A 19,266-nucleotide genomic window follows, 5' to 3' on the forward strand; every position below is an offset into this window, starting at 1 on the left:
AAGCTGAAACTGGGCATCTCTGGTGTTTGACAAGACACAAGGTAGCTTTCCCAGGTCAGAGAGGCATCATTTTGTCTTTGCTGGGTAAGGTTTTAGCTGAATCAATCCACAATTTACCTGACCATGTCCCATCAACACTAGAGCTAACACAAGGTAAGTGTGAAGTTGGGGTAGGGGTAGAGTGGGGTATATTCTTTCAGCAGCAGCCAGGAGTTGGATCAGTTTGCACCAGTCATAAAACCACAGCTCCATAGAAGAACTTAAAGTGAAATATTTTACAGTTCAGCACAATAAAGTAAACATCAAGAGAACAGGTCATGTTCAGGCAAAGCAGCTATTTGGGAACAAGTATGATTGCCTGTATTTCTGAAGCAATGTACCTGGCACCTCTGAAGACCTAGAACCAAACATTTGAATGTACTCTTAAGTGTTAAGCTCAAAGGTCACTTAAAGAACCTGCAACACATTAAGAAGCAGTCTGAAAACCCTAACCTAGCACTTTCCCTGTTTGGCTGGGTTCATGTTCTCCACACAGCTACTTTCCCTTCTGATAAGTGTGATATGTCCCCTCTTTGAAGGACACAATTTCTGATAAATCATTCTGTCCTTACTACCTACCCTGCTTTCAGCACAACTCCAAAGCACTCTGTTCCTCTCCCTGAGCTGGGTCTACATTAAAGACAACACAGTATTCATAGACACTCCGAATTTTCACTTCCAGTCTAGAGAGGTGTCTCAGCCACAATGTTGCAGTCTGGGTTCTCACTCTGCATCTCCGATTCAGCTGAAGCCTTATCACTAACTCTGTGTTCTCTTTGGATTTCGCTGAAGCCTTATCCTAAAGCCTTGTCTTCTCACCTCTCCTGTTTCTCACTGCAGCCCTGGTGGTCCCCTGCACGCAGCACAGCTGCTTCTCCTTCCCTCTTCCTGAAGCTTATTTCTAAAATGGCTCCTTGGAACAGATGTTTCCCATGTGCTTCACCATTTATTTTCTTCCCTGCCCCCACTTCTCCAATGCAAGTAACAATTTACCTCCTTGATCTTTCAGATCCAATCCAAAAATGGTACAACCATCTCTGAATCAACCTGCCTAGCTTGGTTCTGGGGCAGGCAAAAACCAGCAATCTCTGCCTTTCCCCGTATGGGTTTAACCCTGGCATAGGCTTTGGTTCCTGTTTCACCTTCAGACTATCAGCTTTGGCACTTTTTGTTTTTCTTCTAGGCATGAAATCTTATTTCTTGGAAATATTTTACTAATCAGGATTAATATCTGCATAATTTTCCACTTTACCTTCTACCTTAATCCCCTGTTTTCTAGATACCACTAAAGTCTCATTTACAGATACAAAGCTTAAGTTTATAGATACTTCACAGATCCCACCTGACTTCTCTGTGCCATTTCCCTCACTCTAGCTGCCTTTCCTTGGCACCAGTTCCTGCACTAGACTTTCATACAGATTACTTTTGCTGTGCTTCACATTTCCAAAATTGGTTTCAACATCAGGCCAATTCAAGCCAGTTTCACAAGCTTCTTTTAAGTGTATATCAAACCTAAAAGAAACACATTCCAGTTGGACTGACACTGTAACCCCAGTTTTAGGGCATTACAACTTCTGCTCACTCTTACGTAGAGAAAGGTTTTGTGGGGAGAGGGACTGCACAGTGCTTCCATCCCCTCCCAAGCCCTATGAGCAGGACTTCTCACTTCAGGCGAAATCCTAAATGCTGTCATTGGTCTACAAAAGCAGCACGTAAACGCACTCAGGAGGATGGTTGGCCAGTCCTGCCCCAAGGAGTGGGTCAGCATCAGACTGTGAAGTGGTGGCAGCTGTCACTAGATCAGGTCAGCAGCAGAACCAAAGCACACAAAACCTCAAACTAGGGACTGAAGTCATGCAGATTTTGTCCAAACCAGGATGAAAGTCCTCTGGATGGAGGCTTATACACAGACAGTCAAAAGTCCTTGTCAACAGGGACTTAATTCTTTAAAGTCCACACTCTGGTTTCAGTCCCGAGTAGGGAGTAGCCAGTAGTTGTAGTGTTTCTCTGTATCCCACAGCCATGGCACTTGTCACACTGCAAAACTGCTCACAAATGGACATGAGCTGGCAGAGTCGGCAGGCAGGACAGACAGCGTGACCAGCGCTCTCGCTTGCTGGCAGCTGTGTTGGAGAACAAAAGCTGGTGACAAGATGTCCTTTCCTGACAGCATTACTCCTGAATTTGCTGTCTCTGTACAAGTAGCACTCCAGCGTGTGATTTCCCACATTCCATGAGTGCTCTGATAAATACTGCTGCATTCAGCCAAATTATTAGTAACTCCTCTGATATGTGCATGTTAAAAATGAGAGTGGGGGTAAGGGAAAGCAAGGAGAAATATAATGGTCTGAGAACGTTAAGTACAGTGCTGGGCAAAGAAAAAATTTCCTTTCCAAATGCCACATGCAGATTTGGTGCAAGGACAAAATGGGTATGTAGGTACTGAAGAGCCTTAGGTGAAGCCCTTCATTTCATTTCCAGCCTTACCCAGTCTCTCTCTCAAGGACCTAGTTCAACTAATTTAATCTTCTGGTGTTTCAAAAACATTTATCAAAGTTGTTCAGTCAGAGTGGCAACTATCTTTCACTACACTTGCACTAAGTCCAGATCTCAGATGAAATCTCAAAGTACTACAAACAAAACTGGTAAAAAATAACATAATTTTGTAGCATTGCCATGAAACTATTTTTATGAAATACTAAGAATTTGCACTCACTAATTTTAACAGGCTAAAAGATTCCCAGCAATATGGACAAGAATTAATGCATCTGAATGATGGATTTGGCTGGGCCAAAACTGCTGTGGAGCCCTGTTGTTCCCAGTACTGCCAACAGACAAAAGCAGCTGATGCTGCTGGAAGGTTCCATTCCTTTCTCAACACCAACTATCTCTCAGTTTCATGTACTTTCTCTCAGACAGTTTTGGTTTTCCAGATCAGAGAGGACCTAGACAGCTTTGCTTAGACCCAGCCCCAGATAATAATATTATTATTTCTTTCTTCCCATACAATCCACTAGGCTTACAGATTTACTGAGATTCCATTTGGCTTGATACTCATGATGCAGTGTTTCCTTCAGCTCCCATATTGGACACATTCCAGGCAACCAATAAAAAAATCTGTACCACCCTTTGTTTTTCAATACCTTGATCTTGCTGGGGAAAGAAAAAAAGAAAAGGGGGGGGGGGGGGGGGGGGTGGTTTGGGCAATTGGGGAATGCAGGAAGCCTCAACAATTCAGTATTAACCTAGAGAAAATAATTCAGTTCTGGAAGCACTAAAACAATAAAAGAAGCTTCCCAGGTGGAGCCAGGGTTGCAGGGGGAGGGGAAGTGCAAAGCTCTGCAGACCAATAAGTAATGAACACTTGTATTTTCATCAGGGAAGACCAAAGAAACCGTATCTACTGCTTTTCAAGACAGACTTTCACAGACTTTATTCCATTCTGCTGGTATGTAAAGAATGTTGGTAGAAAGCCACCCAAAGTGTCCCATCCTCAAAATCTGCAAGATGCGTTCAATCAGATCTGGATACTGAAGCTATCTCTGCTTAAATGTTAAAAAGTTACACGAGATAATTCTTCAGTCCACTCCTGCCCATTTCATGTTCAAACTAACACAGTTAACAAGTTCTTTTAAATTTACTACCTCTTAAACTTGTTATATTGCTTCAATTCCTCCTTACACTCTTTTCACACCTTCTGATTTGTTAGTGCCTAGACCTGCAAATTCCCTTCTCCAGTCACCATCTCAGAACTGACTTTTCCTTCAAACATTTCTCACCCTTCCTCCTACAAGCAGCTGTGCTGTATGTCATCATCTAGGCATGATTTAGACTGGAAGCTCTACAGTGCAAAGAACTGGCCTTATTTATGTTTGTGAATCTTTGTCTAACTTTATGCTGATATATAAATGTTTAATAGGCAATAATGCATTTGCTGGAACAAGTTGTGCACCAATACCCAGTGAGATTGTTTGGATACAAACCTTGCTGACTGTCAGAAGCTTCTGGAATAACAAAAATGCAGCTGCTTGATGACACTGCAGTTTCAAAGCTAAAAGGTGCAACAGCTGAAGTGGTCTAACAAAACCTTGAAGCACTGGAAACAGCCTTATCTACTCTTCCCATGTTTAAATTTGAAACTGAGAGCTCAGCAATATGGATGTGAGGCTGTGCTTAGCTTCAACCACTGTGTCTTATCTCCCTCCAGACCCCCACGTTAACCTCATTTTAAGCAAATATTTCAAATCTCTGCTTTCTCTTTATGTTGACTGAAGGGACAAGAATAGTCCTGTCCATTCTTTACACCACTCTTGGCATTATTTTCCTCTGGGTTTGAGTGTATCATGCCCTATGTTAGAATTAAATGTGAAAGAGAAATGCCAGTGGTAGATCAGATGCACGCGTTTTATTTCAGTGACAAAACAGGAGCTGGGTGATTCATCACTGATGGCACCACAAGCTGTGAATGCTCAAACAAACAGGCAACACACGATGTCTTGGCCTCAGGGCCAAAGAACAAAATATGGTGACGCTAATGGAGCAAACTAATGGGGCAGCAGGAGTGTCGGGCCTTCATGTCATCTAGCCTCAGGTTAGCACTCATGGAGACAAACAAAACCTATCTGAAACTTCCACAACCTGTACAAACAGAAAACTTTGATGTTTGTTCTCTCTATATCAGGTTGCTACTAATGATGAAGCTGGTGATGACAAGGCTTATCCCATACTCTCCACAGTTAGTGCACAGTTGACATGACATGCAGGGCAATAAAGAATCACTGTTGTACCAGGTTCACAGGGGCTCTGAAACAAGGAGTTTCCAGCCATCTACTTGCAACACTGCAAGGGGTCAAGATCTCATTCCTATTAATTAGTTAATACAATTTCATTAACAGCACTTTTGGCCTTGAAAGAGATTTGACTAAGTGATGAGTTGAGAAGGTTTTCACAATTGTCAGTGTGCATTAGAAAAGGAGCTATATCTGATGGAAGTGAGTCTAAAATGAAGCAGAAGGCAACTCTATTAGGAAAAATTCCTGTAGCAGTGAAATCTATTGGGCTTTATACAGTTTATTCCGTGGTATAAAAAATACTCTACCACTTCAGTCATTTAAAAGTAGATTAGACCAAGCAATACAAAAATATATTGCAGGGAACACAGTTGTATGGGCACAGCAGTAAAACAGATGAGCTAATAACTCTCTTTTCTTAATTTTCATAATTGTAGATGTCAGTAGTAGTCAAAATGTAATTACCTTTGGCCAACACAAATTTCAGAGTTCAGATTTGGTGTAAATTATCTCTCTAGGAGAAAAGGTGTGCACCCTTTACCAAGCGAGAAGTATTGCAGTTCTGAAGTGGGGGCAGGGAGGGGCAAAACTTCTTGGTACAGATCAGTTATGGACAAAGACTTTCAGAAAGCCCTTAGAAAATCTGCCCCCATTATAAACTGGGTGCATCTCTCTGTCTCTTGTAATTAGATGTCACAATGTCATAAACACTTCCCCTGAAGATACAATCCTTTTCACTGACTTTTCAGCTCATCAAATATTACAGTTCACATGCAAGAGGTTTTTCACATGAAAGCTGTGTTCCACAAGGCTAAACTACTTAGTAGAATTAAACTAAAATGAGGAGGGAACATTTAAACAGGCTAAGTTAAAACCACACTCTTATTCTACCTCATCAGAGAAAAAAAAAAAAACACACAAAAAAACCCCAACTAACAAACAAAACCAACCAACCAACAAACAAACAGCTACCAAACCACAACACTTTTAAGGAGAAGAATTTAAACCTCTTGGTGAAGTCCTCATTATTTGAGTAGCATTATTTTCAAATTAAAAATAAAACATTGTATCACCAGTTGGATAAGTTGTACAATACCTTTGTGCTTAAAACAAATTAATTCGAAGCAAAGAGGAGAAGATGGAGATCTCTGTTGTTTTATTTTCCCTCTAAAGAACACTGTCTCATGTACCCAAACAAATAATCAAAAGAACAGTTAACTGAGCAACTTATCTTACACAACTAATTCAGAGCTCAGAGCTTGTAGGAACTGCAGCCTGTTGCTGACAGTACACCCCCTGCCCCACCAAGCACTGGTTTTGACAATGAATCCAGATTTAATTCACAAAAATAGTTTTCTGTAGAAACCACAGAACTTCTTGCATAACCATTTTGCTTTGTCTTTAGTTCCTTTAAAATGTAACAAGCTCTGACTCAGATATAATTAGAATAATTTGCATTTATTCTAGTACTAAGCAGATTCATGATACCTTGCATATTCACAGAAGAGTCACATCTTTCAAAGGTCTCAAAGATGAACAGCTAAGCCTCAGGGACTAAAAATCTCTGAAAGACTGGGGTCAAGCCAGGCATTTAGATTAAAATATAATAAATCCATTTGGAGACAAAGGCCTATTGTATAGCACTCTTCCAGGAAAAGCCATGGGTGGCTGAGAATTACTGCAGAAAATTTTGTTTAAGTTAAGTCTGAATCATTCTCTGTTCTTTCTTCCACACTGAAAAGAGGGGTCTTCGGAAGGCAAAAAGCACTGGTGAATTCACACAGGGTCAAGGAATACCTGGCTTTTCGAATGCAGAACTAGAAAACATTCATGGTTCTTCAGACACTGAAAGCGGCAACCAGCATGTTCTCCACCCATGGTTCCCACTGAGAACTTTGGGCACCATCAGCTCCAGATACAAGGGAGTGGTGGTGTGTTTAGAAGGTACGGAGGGGAGTACAAATTGCAGTACTTAAAACTTATGTGGTGTGACAATTCAAAAGAACCACTTTCCACCCTCTGCCCAAAAGGAAGAAAAACTAAACAAACAAGCAAAATGAGTCCTGCTGTTCCTCATCACACATTGCTTTCTCTGCTGCCAGGCACTGTCAAGCTGACATGTAGAATTCCTTAGAAAACAGAATTTTACTCTGGAATTTTGCAGCATCCTATAGAATTATATAGAAATTAATCACTAGGCTACACAGTTTTTTATATTAGTTCAGAAAAATCATAGAAATATCATTCTATATTATGGGCTGTTATAGTAAAATTTATAGAAAAACACTATTCTTTATTCTTAACTCTGCAATCATATGTTAACAATTATTGCCACAAAAACTATTTCAGTTCTTCCAAGTTATACAACAAACTAGACAGCAAGGACAGCTTTGATCCTTTCAACATCAGGTTCTTATTTACTACGCTATCCTATTTTTAGGTCAAAATTTTATGCATCTGCTGAAAGTACCTTCTCTGCATCAGGCAATTCTCCTGGTAAAAATGCTTCAGGTACCAAGCTGCCAAGGAGGAACAGTAGAGCTTTAAGTCAGTGCTTAATTAAAAACCAAGATGTTCTTACAGAGAAATAGGAAGACTCACAGACTTATCAAGGGAAGGACACATAATGGCTTCCATTATGCCATGTTATTTGCCCAGGAGTGACATACGAGTTAGCATGTCATTTGGGGGATTATACTAATTAACAGACACTGACCATGATTTTTAAGTCAGTATAGACCTGCTATTAAATAGCTCTGTTCTTCTGCAGACTCTGGAATCAAGTGTTTATCCATTATTAGCAGCTCAACCTTGAAATGACTTGCAACAGTCAGTACAAGCAGGATAGCCACTGTTGTATACATTAACCTTAACTCTCAAGCTTAGTTCTGATTCAATACAACTTTCCGGAGAAGATCATTGTTATTGTGTATTTAAAATACCACATTTTAAAAATCCATGAAGTAGTCATGTTTTGCCAATACCTTTAAACCCACTTTTCTGAAAGTTTCCATGCTGCATTTGAGGTGAATAGTCAGGAGAGTAACAGTGCATTAAAGTGCATACCTTTGGCAGAGCTTGAAAAAAGAGAAGCCACAGTTCTACAGGTATGTTCTGGACTCCTCCTGGAAAATAAAAAAAACAGTAAGTGTTATAGAATATAACAATCTAATGGAGCTGTTAGAAAAATGAACTATTAACATCTTCTCTCAGCCTAAAATAAACCACCATCCCAGGGTCTGCTGGAAAATTTGACAATTTTTCTAGCCCATCTACTTCAACTATGATTGTTGTCGTTTAAAGCTGAGAGACACCATTTGTCTATGAATCAGCTTTTATGAGGCAAGAGCCTCCATGTCTATATGAAACCCAAGGCATCGTCTATGTTTATTAATTTGTAAAGAGACACAGTGCCAAACTCCCTGCAACACCCACTTTAGCTACTGAAATGCAGAGAACTGAATGTGCTGCTGCTAAAATTTGGAGATAGGAATACGTTTTGATCTAATACATCAGACACAGGCTCACTCGGTGACAAGAAAGTATTCACAGGTTAAAATAGAGCTAAATATGAAAACACTGTATGCAACTCATACAGAGTAACTTCTACTCATCATCTTGGAAATTTTTCAAGAGTGTTCTAAACACCTTAGAAATACCATGGAAGTCGGTAAATAATTAAAATTTCCTAGCTTGTCACAGAAATGACAGCTTGATGGATGCACACAAATGTTCTAATACTACTCTTATTATGTTGTATTTAATACAAAGTTACATGTGAGTCAGAGTTCTCACGTACAGAAAAGTCAGCTTTACAACGTTGGCCATCACTATTTAGTCAGGTCTTTTCCTGATGGCCAAGGATGCAGCCCATGGATACCTATTTTAGGGATACAGTGAGTGTGCCAGTTCCCTTCTGTGGACATTATGCTGATGCTTCTCCATCTTGCAGTCTCTCAAAGAAGTGCCTCCTCCTGCCCAAAGAGTTTGGCCTTTGCCTGTCTCTTCCTGCAGGCGTCCCTAAGAATCAATTGAGAGAGGTGTTGCCTAGGAAGACAGGTCTGGAAAAGCTATTTAGAGTATTTCAATGTGATCTAAGCCCTGTAGAAGATCTGGTTTCAGGATCTCTGCTCAAGGTTAAATCTAGATTTTTCTCACTTCATTAAGGCCATAGAGTGGGAACTCACCTGCCAACCTCTCCACCTGCAACAGGCAGGCGATAGCAGCTGGCAAGCTGTGGTACCACTGATGCCCTAAAGCCACTTCCACAAGCAGAGACATTCTGCCTGCATGCCTAGCCTGGCTGTCTTGTCTTCCTGTGTCACACAGATCTTAATTTTTCACTTATTGTCTGTAAAGAGGGAAGAGCAACAATGTTCTGCCCAGCTTGGGCTATGATGTGCTGACATCCCTATAAAGGAACTCAAAGAAAGAAGAGAGGCACAACAGCAGCATCACAGCTGTATCTTTCGTTTCTATCTTATTGTTACTCTGGATCAACTCCCCTGTCCGATTGAAATCTTTCAGTCATGGGACCAGCCAATGCCTGACTTGAGTCATAATCAGATTTTCTCATGCTCTAATGCTGGTGCTGCTACTGAAAACATGGAGGTTACTATTTTTCCCCCCGTATTAATTTGTGAGGGGCAAATGCTGACTACAGGTTGTCTGTAATATGTCAAACTTGGGATTGTTTACCTGCACAAAAGCTTTTTGACTCAAATCATGCCCTACCCTCAGCGGCAATCCACAAATAAACACCTCTAAAAATAGAATCAAAAGTCAGATCACTTAAAAAAAAAGAAGTCTTCGATGTTTTTCGCTAGAATGCAGAGCCAAAGGCTGAGAACAGTGAGATACACACACCCTGATACCCTGAGAAACATTGCTCAAGGAAAATCATGAACTTTCCATATACTACAAGAGAGCAAAATGCCTAATATTAATGAATAGCAATAATATTAAGTGTTGCCATTAGATAAATAACTTGGACACGAAGCATTCTTATCTAATGTTAACTCAGAGCAGCAAAGGACTATTGTTTCCATTGGTTTGCAATGGAGGAGAAATTCCTTCAGAGTCCAATTAGGCTCAATCATTAAGACATGCTTCCTACAGATATCTCTGAGGATCAGACACATATTGCAACTACATTACTAACAGCTAGAAAGGCAGTAACAGTAAAATTAAATTCTGCTTTTAAACTGCTGATTTACAGCTTGAAGAAGGTACCCAGGATACCACCCACTCTCTGCAAAATGGTCTGGTGAGGGTAATGTACAGACTTCCTTTCTGGCACGCACAATGGTGGCAGCCATGCAGCTTCCACAAACAGCTTAAGCAAGACGAGAGAACAGTATCGGAATGATTCACTTTTTAATTAAGCAGTATGCAAAATGTACAGAACATATGTTCTGACCAAGGCACTATTTTAAGGCTCAAGTAAATTTTCTAAATGACTTACAAGTGTGAAACGTTTGGATATTGAAGTAGGAGCAGCAGAAGTACATATCCTAGATACCATCGATAAAGATGCTGCAGTACTGGAAGCTGCTGGAGATAGAAGCAGATATTCTGGGCAACCTTCCCTGCCTCTCATGCAGAAGCGTCATTCATAACTATTCCATTTTATTGCCTCCTTTCAAACCACACTTTGAAGTACTTATTTATTGGTTCACCATGAGTTTTTTGCTTTTTACTCATGCCTTATTCAACTTCCCAGCCGATACTTCAGCCACACCTGTTAAGCATTTAAGCAGAAATAAGCTAGAAGACCTGGCAGAGAGATGTACCCAACAAATCTGGACAGTCTCCTGAATGCAAAACCCAGAAGAAAGCTTCAACCTAATATTAGCTATTCTGTGACAGAAAGGGTAAGGAGACGTCCTTGTTCCTATTTTTGATGGAGTGAATATTGTTCTGAATTTATTGCATCAAGTATCAACTGCTGAATGTCGGCCCCTTTCTAACCATATTGTATCTTCAGGTGGACAGCATGTCTTCCTCCTCCTCGTCCTCTCCCTGCACAGAGCACATGGCTCAGCTCTACACAGGCAGAACTTGAGCAGTGCCCACTCTCACAGAGTGGGAAAGAAAATATAGGGATCGGCCAGACTAGTGGGATGAAGCAATTGGTACCAGGCTGTTTAAAATTTCACCTTTCATTGTAGCTGCATGCCAGGCCTTTTGATCAAGAAGGATCATTGAACTGTAGCATTATTATTAAATAGCTCACTCCTGAATGTCTCAGGCAAAGTTTTAAGACCCATGGGAACACAGGCTCTTCCAAAATGAGATCCTGCCTTGTGAAACAGGTCCAGTGGCTCCAGAGAACTTGGTATTATCCTGTACTATTTTGAGTACAATGACAGTGTCTCAAACTGTCTTTACACAGATTCTGGAATGAGTGAACTTGTTTTGTCCTTCCAAGAAAAGGCTACAGTGAGATTCCTGGAATAAGCACTAAAACTTTCTGGAGCTGAATTCTTTAGCTCAAGCATGCTGACAAACAGGATCACATTAAAAATAAATAATAATAAATAAATAAAAATAAAAGCCAATGCTCACACTATACAGAAGCATGTGTTCATTAGAAAACAAAGAGCACACATATCCATCCTTCTCCCAGCAAGAGTCTAACTCTGTGTCAATTCCTGCCTGCAAAAATTAGGCACATCAAAGGATGGCTGCTGTGCCACTTGAAATAATGTGAAGGCTGTCATCTTCCACACACCTCCTGCGAAGAAGAAACATGCCCATTTCTGCGGTGTACATGACACATCACAAAGTCAACATCCATGCCTGTAAAACATGAGTGTGGGGGAGGAGGGAGGAAAGGGAAAGAGCATCACTGCCTCTGCCTTTTTGGAGCACTTGTTCCTTTTCATCACAAATGAAAGTAGTCCCTGTGCAAGGCACTGAAGGTTTAACTCACAGCACCACAATGAAATAAAATAATTTTCCTGAACTTAGTCACTGACTTTCCATGCCTTTTTAAACAAAAAGCCAAGAAAAGCACCAAGAAGCACAGCAGCAGTGTTGCTTTTGAAAAGTCATACAACAAGCATGCCTTTCAAAAAAATAACTTTGGCAACGCAAAGAACAGAAAGATAGCAAAATTAAGCTGATGGTGGAGACACTTTTTTTTTTGTACCTTGTAGCTTTATGAGGACTGTAATCCCAGCAAACAAATTGTTCAAAAGCATATATAGGAGGATAGGGGAAAGAAAGGGTAGCATTGTTTATAGTACATAGACACAGAGACCACAGCAGGAGCCAAATGAGGAGAATAATTTCTGTGATTGAACGGAAGAGTGAAAGGAAATGGGTAGGTAAGAACAATTGTAGGATTTGTACAGTACAGAAGATAATCCCTTTCACGTAGGATGCAATTTCTTCCATGGAAAAGATGTTTCATCCATGGAGTTGGATGACATAACTCCTCTGGAATAGTAACCTTTCAATGTTTATTATCTGTGGTTCTGTTATGACACAGGTTGTGGTTCTTATAATTAGCACTTTATCAGCTAAAAAGTCAAAACACTTCTTACATCAATCTATTTAGTCTTATGTCACATCTGAGATGGATATCAACCAAGACTGAAAGGAATGTCTGCTGTGAATCATAAATACTTTAAAAGGTTGTTGAAGTATGAATACTTCAATGATTTCTGAAAACAAAGTTCCTACAATAATCTCCTGGGTCACCTTGTATCAGTAAGCCTTTCTGATATCCTGACCTTTTCCTCTTTTATAGCTAACAAAAGAGAAGTGCACAGAGGCACCACACAGCTTTAAAGAAAACTTATTTACAAACCTAAAAGAAGGTAGTCGATTTTCCATCAGTTGACAAGGACTTCAGATCTAACCATGAAAATTATTTCCCACCTGCAGAATGGTGTAGAACAATTTGAAAACATAATAAAATGCACCTAATAAATCCCACAGGATTTCAAACAAATGCCTGCAAAAAGCCCACTGCATTAAACTAGAGTGCACACACACTTCTCTATGGATAGATTAAGGAAAGCAGCCTGGTTGTTGACCTGCTTAAGTTTGATATTAATTACTCAGTCCACAAGTATGAAAACACTTTCCTAGCTGAATTGCATCAGCACCAGAAATATATGCAGAGCCCATATTTTTTTACTAATGCCATTATTTTGTCACAATTACTTCTATGTGGACTCCTTCTCTATGGCACCAGGTGAGTTGGACCAGGCTGCCACTTACCCATGGTTTTCTGTGGACTGCTTTAAGTATGCTCATGAAGACAAGCAAATCTGCTTTCAATATGCTTAAGTCAAGTAGGCAGGGATCTGTGGCTAACAAAAAGTCCTAAAGGGTGCACACACAGAAAAGTATTGAAAACTAACTATTTACACGAGCAGTATACTAATTATTCTCCTGAAAGTAATTCCATTATGCCTCTACACAACCTAAATATTCACACCATTATTCGGTACTATTGGAACAACACCTAAAAAATCCCAAAATGCAAGTTGCAGTAAGGCCACAACACACCAAAGTAAAGGGTAAAAGAATCACCAGAATTTGATATAGTGGTGACAAGTATCCAAAAGAAACACATTTCACCACTAAACTTTTTCATGTTATTTTCAACTGATTTTTGACTCTGGAACTGGCTTTTAATAGACGCAAAGCAGATAAATGTTTCATTACCAAAAATAAACCCATCTGTTAAGGATGACAGAGAGAGGCAGAAGCACTGCACTGCCTATTATGGTATCGAGCAACAGATTTCACTCCCTCTGCTATATGCCCATTAATTAAAAATCTGACAAGCTCTTCCAAGGAATTTCTGAGCTTCTTTGGTCATCCTTTTAATTCCTCCATAATTCTTTGTATATATAAACATGTCAGGCCTGCAAAGAAGAGGGGCACGCACATAATTTATCACAGAGCTCTTTTTCTATTCAAATACAAATACTGGAAAGGAAACAATAACAGAAACAAAGGGAATAATGCAAGAAATTAATGCAATGAAACAAATGTGCCTGCAATTCCTTGTTTAGTCACCAGATGAAGCTGCTTAAAACACCAGCACCAACATGTTTGTCTGCTTTTTTGACCACAGAGACCTCCTATGTCCATGCCAGAAGAAGATGCATCAGCCCCCAGTGAGCTAAATCACTTTGTATTACAGTCTGTTTCATGAACATGCAAGACACTGCTTTAATAGGAAATGGTAGGTTGCTTTAGCATTAACAGTGTGTCACACACAGCCAGAACACAGGGAGGCCTTTTTTCTCTTAACATGTTGCCTTTGCAACATTCCCTCCCTACAGTAAGGCAAAGTAGCCATTTTATTCACACAATTGATATAATATGGACAGACCTCTCATGCTGTCAAACACACGCACTCTTGCACTCCCATAGATAGCCATGCTCACAGATTTTTGCCTTTTCTTCTTGTTCTCCTTTGATGAGACAAAAATCACCCCATGAAGCAAAACTACACATCTGAGCAATCAGATTCTGTTCAATCTCCATTCAGACTGTTGTTACACCTTAAATTAAACAGCCCAGAAAATAATTATCTGGGATATTGCTGCTTCTGATGTTCAAAGCTAGACATATGTGTAAAAACTGATGCATAGAAGGCTTTCCACCATTGGTACAGAAAAGGTGATGTTGTGTTTTAGTCAGCACTACAGCAAATCCAGTTGAAGCAATTATTCGTTGGCATGTGGGAGGGCTAGATAGCCAAATAGGTCTCTTCCACTTCTAAGCAATTCATGCCTTGCATGGCTCATTTCTATTGACTTACCTTACTGTTTGTGGGCAGAAGTATATGCCTCACGCAAATGCTAAAAACTCTCTTGCTTTTGGATACTATTGCACAAATGCAAGTAATCAGAATTAAAACAAAAAACACAGTTTTACTTCTGAAGGATTAATTCCTTATCTTCATGCATAGTTTTTACACACAGGGAGAGAAGCTTCAACAATACCATTGCACACACATTATATTAACTAATCTAGCCCTTCCAATTCAGGATCACAGACTTTACTGCTCCTGCTTCACCACAGCTGAAACCTGAGCTGCTCTGCAAAGATTAGAGCTTTAATACCTCCAGCAGGGATTCTCATTGCACTGAGGCAGAAGTCTCAGCACCTGAGATAACCAGCAAGACAGAATAAATACATGTTCTCAATACATTAAACTGTTAAGAGTAAAAGACTTAATCAAAACCATTTTCTTTGTGCACTTTTTTATCTCTACAGAGACTGGTGCTGACATTTCTAGTCAGCAGAAGAAAATGCCACATTTGCAACCGCAGCTAATTAGGTCCTCAGCTAACACAGAGGTGGCTATGTGCCTTCATAACCCAAGAGGAGCTCCAAATCTAAGTATGCCTTAAGAAGTTACTGTAGCATCAATAACAAAACACAACATTTATTAACATCACCTTTCTGACTAAAAGAGCAAGCAATGAAATTTCCAGTTCCCAGCCAAAGTACAGAGGGAAGGGAAAAATAAATCAACATCTTACCTTGAAAACACTTAGTATACATTCCAGCATTAATTCACCACATGAGATTATTCCCCTAAGACTATCACCTGGTAAGGAGAAGCAGTCTGCGTGAGAGTACTTAAGAAATAGAGGACTCTCAATTTCTCATGATTAAATGTTTTAATGTTAAAACGACCAAGCAAGCTGTAGTTCTAAAAGTTAAGCAGCAAAACTCAACTAACTACAGGGAAGGAAAGTCTGTTTTCACTGCTTGGAAATGTTCCTGATTTTTTCAGTGGGAACATTCAGTAGTGCATGTTAATATTTAACTCTGTGTTTTTCCAGTATTGCACCAGTCTTCAGGGATGCAGAGGATGACAATGGCATAGCTGAACTGTTACTCTTTAAAAGCAAGAGAAATTACTACAACAGAAAAGAGAAAACAGTAACAGATAACAGAAGAAAATAGGTTTCTGAAAATAAACTTTGTGTCACACATCACAAGAATATCTTACGAATCAGCAATTCAGATAGCATTCATCACACATTACATAAGTGATGAAAAAGACATTAGGAGAAATCATCAACTGTCCTTACAGCTGTTTGGAGAGCAGAAGTACTACTTTACTTGGTCAGTTAGTATTTCTAAAAGTGCAACAGGTCAATCTTAAGAAAACCTTCAGATGTTGGCCAGTGAAGGCCTGTTCCTCTCTATAGCACTGCTGCCCCAGCTACCATGTAAACATAACAAGCTCAGTGGGGGATGTCCTGGCCACCCTACTGCACAGCATTCTTACTGTCTAGTTTTCTTTAATCTTGTTATGAGACACCCCTTCCTTCTGCCTGCCCACTTTTTGCTGCTTTCTTCCCAAATGTTTTCAAAGTTAATTTACTTGGAAACAAGACTTTCAAATTAAATGCTGAAAAGAATCTGCTCACTCACAGTGAGACATAAGGAAGAAACAACTGGGTGTTCTAGGATGGTAGTACCTGCTGTCCTCTTGTGAACATGGACCCCTCATCCTCCCTTGTGCCACAGCACAGAGGCATAGGATAGTTTAAGCCCTGTTCTTCAAACATAATGAGCAAGAGAACAGGATCCTGAAGTTTCTAATGGAAATCAGTGGTACCTAGGAGTGATCATAACCTTTGAAAGCAGAGACAAGCCGTTTTGATACTTCGAAGACTAGACAGAAAAAGTCTTTAATGTTAGAAAACACAAGGAACAAATAAAAGTTGGCATGTATTTCCACATGTCAGCCTTGTTGTAATGAGATGCAGAAGGATAGCTGATACTCCTACAGACAGTAAAACCCTCATCATATCACTGCCTTCTATCCCCCATCATTCTATTCAGCACCTTTAAGTGTAACGTATTCAGCAGCCTTTCACACCTAACTTCTTAATTAAAGCATGGTAAAATTAACATCTCGAACACGATAGATCCTTTACCCACCTCCATCAGTAATTAAACTAATTCTCAAGGGAGCAAGAACATTTGTTATGTGTAATGTAACTTCAGCTGGGGTATTCCAAAGAAGGAAAAAGCTGATGTAATAAATGCAGTCATTTATATTTTAAGGGAACTATTGTAAATTAAGGAACACCTGTGACAGCTTGGGGCAGCCCCAGCCAAATGAAATCTTTTGTGTCACCCGGGGACTGTACATTGTATATGGCCTCCCCATCTCCAGCTGCAATATTGAATAACTAAGCAGTGAAGCAGACATGCTTTATGCCTTCCCTGACTCTCACTTGCTAGCGCTATAATCTGCTTTCAAAACCAATGGAACTGTACCTTGCAGTAATGTCATATGAGTTCTACATGAAAGGCTGAGCAGGTCAAAGTAGGTCTAAAGTCCTTCTTAAGGGCAACACAGTCTCTTTGTTTTGCATTTGTGAAAATCCTAGAAGTAGGAGACCTTGAGACTCACAACAGAGACAAGTCTCCATCACAATACAAATAATTGAATAATCATATAGAAAGAGTTAATGTCATTAAAGATTAAAATTACACCCCATCAGAATGGCAGAATTTAATATTCTCTTCATGCTGATGTATCAAGGTCCAAGAAAGTTTCTAAAAACATCTATGGAACCAAGGAGGTATAGAGGACACTTGTAGAGTTACAACAGCACAGAACACAAAACCCTTTCATTTACGAAATAAGCCTGATTGGTGATACCTTCTCAGATGACATTTGGAAGGCTTGACTTTGTTCTTGAGCCTTGAAGCATGAAAAACACTATTTCAACTGTCAAATCTGGGATTTGCTCAAAGGGCCTATTTATTTAGCCAAGGTGTAACTGTTTAGGAGTGTGGCCTGGCAAAGGTCTATTCCCCTATGCAGTGACTAGGTAACCTTTTCTAAGGATTTGTCTTAGCTGCACACGGGCAATACAGGCCTCACTTAGCTTCAAAGAGCTGTCCCAGATGTCTCCTTCACTCAGGGTTTAAATGCCTAGTATTCAGATTATAAGCAACCAGCATGCATGTGACATGATGTCTCTCCCCAAAATACAGTCAAAACCACATCAGGAAAGGTCAAAATTTCCCCAGTCCTTCCTTGCTGTACTACTAAGCAATTAAACAAGCTGTATAAACTACTGCCTAAATCCTCATCCTCGAAGTTTAGTTGTTCCCATGATTCATCCACTCAGAGCTACTCAGTTAAGACTGGTCAATTGCCTGTCAGAAAAACAAAACACACCCATCTATAACTTCCGAAGGAAAGACAGCAGAAACCATTCCCAGCTCTCACGCCTATGGTGGCATTAGTACATCATCTGCAAGAGTGAATCATGACTGATTAAGAGGCATCCCACAGCAGTGTACATACCTGTTTCTCTGAAGGAAGGAAATGGAGATCATGTTATCCTCTTGAGATAAGCAATTAGGTTGGCGGGGCAGGTTGGTTTGGCTGGGGGCACTTGTTTCTTGGTGAGGGTTGGGGTTTTTTTGTGATTTCTGTTTTGGTTTGTTATTTATTTATTTACACAGCCAATAACGTGTTGGTATTGAGGTCACTCCTTGATTTTTAATATAAAAATTAGGATACAAAGTTATTATAATAAAATTGGTAGTAGGACAAATCAAAACAGCTAAAATCTAAATTTCAGTGACAAAGATTTTTAAGAGTACTTGAAAACAAAACACTTCCCCTAGATGTTTCAAAACTTTCCCTTGCTCCCTCATGCTGCTAAACTAAAAAAGAAGGAATTCTTTCTCATGTGCAGACCCAAGCAGCAATGCCCCTGACAAGAAGAAAGCCATCACTTAATCTACTTGGAAGTCTATACTTCAGTGACTCACTGGCCTCTGTCTGGAGTTTCTCAAAAGAGTGGCCACAACCCCAGCACCCAAGGGAAACACCCTCTAGCAGTAACAAGAATTTGACTGCTGAGGACTCATCAAAGACCAAGAAATAGGCTCAGAAAATGTAGCCCTGCATATTTCAGAACTGCTCTACCGCTGATCGTCCAAATTTCAGGCACACAAACAAAGCATTGTGGTGGTTGTGAGCTCTACACCAAGTTATCAAAATATTGAGTCCAATCAAAACACCATGAAGAAAAATACTTGATTTCTGACCTATTTCAATTATCTTTTTCTTGGCTTACACCACTCTCTATGATTAATCTTTTTAAAGTTGCTAAGGAAATGAGATAACTAAAAGGTCATTGTCTGAAGTACACACTGAACATCTAATAGCATAGCCAATTTATTCCAGTTCTACTATGCAAAGCATTGAATAAGGAGCACATGACAACTAAAATAATCAGAGACATTCAATTGTGAATAAACAGGGCAAAACCAGAACATTAATATAGGAAGAGAGGATTTTAAACTTTTCATAAACAGATTGTTATCTGCCCATGGAAGGCAAAACTAACTGAGTAAGTTCCCATCATATCCAAGATACCATCTGGAAAATCAAAAGAACATTTTTGGAAGTAAT

At 39.8% G+C, this 19,266-nt stretch overlaps 1 protein-coding gene across 3 annotated transcripts in view; it reads right to left on the reverse strand.

Moving 5' to 3' along the window:
* SORBS1 (sorbin and SH3 domain containing 1) overlaps positions 1-19,266 on the reverse strand; it is a 225,230-nt gene that overhangs the window by 119,206 nt on the left and 86,758 nt on the right. For 2 of the 3 annotated variants that reach the window (XM_051619141.1, XM_051619139.1), the window contains one exon: positions 7,896-7,954. The gene's annotated coding sequence lies outside the window, so the exon portion shown is untranslated. Of the gene's footprint in view, positions 1-7,895; positions 7,955-15,346; positions 15,501-19,266 lie in introns of those variants that run through there. The other variant, XM_051619140.1, reaches the window with a different exon arrangement.

This window comes from Apus apus, chromosome 4 (genome assembly GCF_020740795.1).
Source record: "Apus apus isolate bApuApu2 chromosome 4, bApuApu2.pri.cur, whole genome shotgun sequence".
NCBI classification, from domain to species: domain Eukaryota; kingdom Metazoa; phylum Chordata; class Aves; order Apodiformes; family Apodidae; genus Apus; species Apus apus.